The sequence below is a fragment of the Amblyraja radiata genome, chromosome 8 (assembly GCF_010909765.2).
Source record: "Amblyraja radiata isolate CabotCenter1 chromosome 8, sAmbRad1.1.pri, whole genome shotgun sequence".
Lineage (NCBI taxonomy): Eukaryota > Metazoa > Chordata > Chondrichthyes > Rajiformes > Rajidae > Amblyraja > Amblyraja radiata.
Window position 1 is genome coordinate 71,552,699 of NC_045963.1, and position 6,130 is coordinate 71,558,828.

Sequence of the window (6,130 nt, forward strand, 5' to 3'; positions counted from 1 at the left end):
TCAACTTCAGTTCTGAAGTGGATCACTGAAGATTAACTATCAAGAAGCAATGTGGTTCTCCAGAATGCTCCCCTACTCTTCATTCCCACTGCTTATCTATTCAGAATGATAAAGAGCTAATGACTTTCTCAACTGAACTACTGGCCAGTTGTTCTGAAGAAGGGTCTTGACTCGAAACGTCACCCATTCCTGCTCCCCAGAGACGTCTGCCTGCCCCGCTGAGTTACTCCAGCATTTTGTGTCTATCTTCGATGTAAACCAGCACCTGCAGTTCCTTTCGACTCAAAGTGTCACTTTCCATGTTGGCCAGACCAACAGCCCTCACCAACGTCTGCAGATGCGCCTTAGAAAGCATTTTATCAGGATGCATCAAAGCAAGATCATGGGAGCAGCTCCATGCAAGATCCAGAAGAAATTGCAGAGAGTTGTGCACGTGGCCCAGACCATCAAACAAACCAACCTTTCTTCCATTGATTCTACCTACACTTCATGATCCCTTGGTAAAGCCACTACCATAATCAGTCTCACTCCCTATTCTCCCCTCTCCCATCAGACAAGAGTTACAAACGTTTGAAAACACACACCTCCAGATTCAGGGACAGTTTCTTCCCAACTGTTATCAGGCAACTGAACCATTCTATCATCAGCTCGAGCCTGCACCGCCTTTCAATATGATCATGGCTGATCATCCAACTCAGTATCCCATACCTGCCTTCTCTCCATACCCCCTGATTCCTTTAGCCACAAGGGCCACATCTAACTCCCTCTTAAATATAGCCAATGAACTGGCCTCGGCTACCTTCTGTGGCAGAGAATTCCAGAGATACACCACTCTCTGTGTAAAAAATGATTTTCTCATCTCGGTCCTAAAATACTTCCCTCTTATCCTTAAACTGTGACCCCTTGTCCTGGACTTCCCCAACATCGGGAATAATCTTCCTGCATCTAGCCTGTCCAACCCCTTAAGAATTTTGTAAGTTTCTATAAGACCTTAAGAATTTTGTAAGTTTCTATAAGACCGTAAGAATTTTGTAAGTTTCTATAAGATTCTATAAGATATATTCATTGTTTAAGAAGGAACTGCAGATACTGGAAAATCGAAGGTAGACAAAAATGCTGGAGAAACTCAGCGGGTGAGGCAGCATCTATGGAGTGAAGGAAATAGGCAACGTTTAGGGTTGAAACCCTTCTTAAGTCTGAAGAAGGGTTTCGACCCTAAACGTTGCCTATTTCCTTCGCTCCTTAGATGCTGCCTCACCCGCTGAGTTTCTCCAACATTTGTGTCTAACTGGGATTCATTCTCACTTTTATCGGGATGCATCACAGCATAGTTTGGGACCAGCTCCATCCAAACTGCACCCAGAAGCCCATGCAAACAGTGGAAGAAGCACCGTCTCCCAAATGACCCACCTCACCAGGCACCTTCTGAACCACCATTGACAAAGTCTTTGGCCCAATGACATTAACTATTTAGTTTGGAGATACAGGGCGGAAACAGGCTCTTCATCCCACCGAGTCCACGCCGACCAGCGATCCCTGCACACTAACCCTATCCTACACACACAAGGGACAATTTACAACCATACCAAGCCAATTAGCCTACAAAGCTGTACATCTTTGGAGTGTGGGAGGAAACTGAAGCTTCCCGTTCAAAACCCACGAAGGTTACGGAGAGAAGGTACAAACTCTGTACAGTCACGCACCCATAGTCTCAATCTCTGGCACTGTGAGACAGCGACTCTAACACTGCGCCACCATACCGCACTCATTATATATAACTATATTCTGCATTCTGTATCTTCCCCTTTGCTCTACCTAATGTACCTCAGTTTGACTTGATTGTATTTATGTATAGCTTTATCTGATCTGATAAGATGACATGCAAAACAAAGCTATTCACTGTACCTCGGTACACGTGTCAATAATAAGATCATAAGACGAATCAGCAGAATTAGGCCATTTGGCCCATCAAGTCTACTCTGCCATTCAATTATGGCTCATCTATTTTACCCTCTCAAACCAATTCTCCTGCCTTTTCCACATGACCTTTGATGTCCTTATTAATCAAGAATCTATCTATCTCTGCTTTAAAAATATCCAATGTTTCGCCCTCCAAAGCTCTCTGTGGCAATGAATACCACAGATTCTCCATCCTCTGATGAAATAAATGTCTCCCCCTCCTCAGCAATAAGCCTCAAAGTAAACCATAAACCAATGGGGTCCCACATTGGCACGTTCGAGCCCCTAGATCGGGTGTGGAAAGAACTCTGGGTCAATCCCAAGGTGAATATGTGGAATTCTATGCCACAGAAGGCTGTGGAAACCAAGTCACTGGAGATTTGTAAGGCAGGGATTGATAGCTTCTTGTTTAGTCAGGGTGTCAGGGGTTTTGGGGAGAAGGCAGGTGAATGGGGTTGAGAGGAATACATAGATCAGCCATGATCGAATAGCAGAGTAGACTTGATGGGCTGAATGGCCTAATTCTTCTCCTATCACTTCTGAACGCATAAACATCTAAAGAAAAGAAATAGATAATTAGAAATTAACCTTTTAAAAACAATTGTACAAAGGAATACCATGAGTAAGGCATAGCTCACATTCGATCACTCCATCCCCCACACACACACACACACACAGATTAGATGATAATATTTGTTTGCTAGCTGATAGCTGGCAAAATGGAGGAGGGAGGGGGAGGAGGGTAGGGGAGAGTTCAGCTGAGCAAATGTGACCTTTAGTTATAGGGGCTGGCCTTGAGAAAGGGGGCGGTCCAGCTCCGACCACAGCGGCTAACTACAAATTACTTGACCCACCTCACAATCACCTGTGAATCTCCGCTACAAAGTAAGGGAAGTTAAATTTGCTTGAAAAATTGTTCAAAAAATTCATCGGTATGTCAAACATTTGTGAGTTTGCTTGCTCATATGTACGGGTGCGGACAAGTCGGATGTTTGTAATCAGTGGAGGGACTTGTACGTTTTTGAAGTGCAATAATAAGTCAGGATGTTGTAAGACAGGTCTTTCACCCAGAGAGTTGTGAATCTGCAGAATTCTCTACCCAAGGAGGCAATGGAGGCCAATTCACTGGATGTTTTCAAGAGAGAGTTAGATTTAGCTTTTAGGGCTAAAGGAATCAACGGATATGGGGGTAAAAGCAGGAACGGGGTACTGATTTTAGATGATCAGCCATGATCATATTGAATGGCGGTGCTGGCTCGAAGGGCTGAATGGCCTATTCCTGCACCTATTTTTGTTTCTATGTTCTATGAATGTAAAGAGACAGAAGTCCACTTCATCAAAGGGGAAGATATATTTTATTGTCCTTTTGCATGTGTTGATATTAGTGCTGAGGGTTGATACTAGAGTTGGTTATCTGTTCAGATGGAAAACAAATAAATGGGGTGGCATGGTGGTGTAGGGGTAGAGTTACAGCCTTATAGCAGCAGAGACCCGGGTTCGATCCTGACGACGGGTGCTGCCTGTATGGAGTTTGTATGTTCTTTCTGTGACTGCGTGGGTTTTCCCCAGGTGTTCCGGTTTCCTCTCACACTCCAAAGATGTAAAGGTTTGTAGGTTAATTGGCTTTGGTAAAAATTGTAAATTGTCCCCAGTGATATTGTACGAGGTGATTGCTGGTCAGCACAGACTTGCTGGGCTGAAAGGCCTGTTTCCTCTCTGTTTCTCTAAACTAAACTGAATTTCAAGTATGAAGTTAAACGCCTAGATAGAGTGGATGTGGAGAGGATGTTTCCACAGGTGGGAGAGTCTAGGACCAGAGGCCATGGCCTCAAAATGAAAGGACGTTCCTCTAGGAAGATGAGGAGGAATTTATTTCGTCAGAGGGTGATGAACCTGTGGAATTCTTTGCCACTGAATGTTGTGGAGGCAGAGATAGTTAGATTCTTGATTCGTACGGTTGTCAGGGGGTATGGGGAAAAGGGAGGAGAATGGATTAAGAGGGAAAGATAGGACAAATTAACCCTGACGCACTGTCACTTTACACGTATCCACAACTTTTATCTTGTCTATATTTACAGTTTTTAATCTTTATACTTACTTTTAAGATCTATACACACTATGTGTGCTCGCAGAAATCTGTGTTTTATGACTGCTTATCAGTACATTGTCCTGGTTGTATGTTGAGCCACGTCAAAGAAGATTTTCTGTTACGACAGACAATAAAGTTTTCTGAATCTGAATCTGAACCATGATTGAATGGCAGAATAGACTTAATGGGCCAAATGGCCTAATTCTGCACTTATCATGTCAACATATGAAAGACAGCATTTAAGAAGACTCACATAATCCTTTCTTGCCTCTGACCCATGTTTGATAGTTTGAGTTTTAGTTTTAGATTTAGAGAAACAGGTCCTATGGCCCACTGAGTCCACGCCGAATGCAATCCACTAGTCCACTAGCACTATACTACACACCAGGGATAATTTACAATTTTTAACAAAACCACATTTACCTACAAACCTGTACGTCATTGGAGTGTGGGAGGAAACCGGATCACCCAGGAAAAACCCACACTCTCACAGGGAGAAAGTACAAACTCCATACAGACAGCACCCGTAGTCAGGATTGAACCCGGGTCCCTCTACCGCTGCGCCACCATGCCGCCCATCGGTTTTGGTTTAGGTTTAGATATTGGTGTGATCACTCGATAGCTGGAGTTGAATTTTAAATTCATTATTTAATCTTCTGCAAAAAAACTTCAAATCTAAGATCTAACAGGCCATGAAATTCACTGAGTGATATTAGGTCAAATGCATAACGTATTCATGCCAGATTCCTTGCGCTGTTAGTTTAATGGAAGTGTCAACCAATTAAAGAAATTGAGCTCAACCTCACTGTTAAAATAACTAACAGCGGAATCTCCCATAAGTATGTTAAATGTTCAGAGGCTAATCATAGAAACATAGAAAATAGGTGCAGGAGTGGGCCATTCGGCCCTTTGAGCCAGTACCGCCATTCAATATGATCATGGCTGATCATCCAAAATCAGTACCCCATTCCTGCTTTCTCCCCATCCACATACTATTAAAAGTCTCGACTTGTTTGTCTGTCTGTGATCTCAGGAGCTACACCAAAACACAATAACGCAAAAAGTTTTGCAGAATCTTACTCAGCTTTTTCCCGTGGTCGTTCATATCAAGTTTCTTCACATTTGGTGTTATATTTCACGTTATTGATATTTCAAAGTTTAAAAAAGCAAACTTTAACAAGATTTATACTGTTAAAATCCTTCCTGCCAGCTTCCAACAAGCTTCGATACAAAGTTGCAATACAGGAACACTCTGTGCTTCCATCAACTTTTCACCTGAGTGGGATATCACAGTCCTCCACCCGACATTTGCGATAATGTTGCCATCATACAGCACTTACTCCAGTTCCTGGCAGGACAGGAGGGGGAGGGTGAATTGGTATTGCAATTGAGGAAGAGCAATTGGATTTTTTAAAAGTCCAGTGCTGAGGGAGGCAGGGGAGTGCTGGAATCGTACGTTCAGCAACGGGTTGAGTTGGGGGACCATGCCTCCCATGGGGGCTATGGGTTAGTGGTGCAATGTTGCGTTGGGAAACGGGTTGCGGTGGGGTACCAGGCCTCCCGTGTGACAGGGACCCAACGGGTCCCACTTGGTCTAGTATTCCCTAAATCCTTGCACGATGATTATTTGAAGCAATGACGGAACTCTGATGTCATGGTAAGTCATAGAAGCAGTTCCAAGAGTTGGCTTTCAAGGTGGGGAGAGATTAAAGCAATACATTTCAGCTGGTTTACGATGGAGACAATTATATTGGATTCTGCCTTTTCATTTCGGCCCCCTGAGTTTTTTTGCACCTAGTGGATGTTGGGTGAAGGGAGGACTGTTGTGATGAACTCCACAGTTAATGCATCATCTCACTTTACAGAAGAACAGAAGAAAATGGGAGCTGAATTGGGCGGCACAGTGGCACAGCGGTAAAGATGCTGCCTTACAGCCCTAGAGATCCGGATTCAATCCTGACTATTCAGTGCTGTCTGTATGGATATTGCACATTCTCCCTGTGACCACGTGGATTTTCTCCGGGTGCTCCGGTTTCCTCTCACATTCCAAAGACATACCGGTTTGTGGGTTAATTTGCTTTG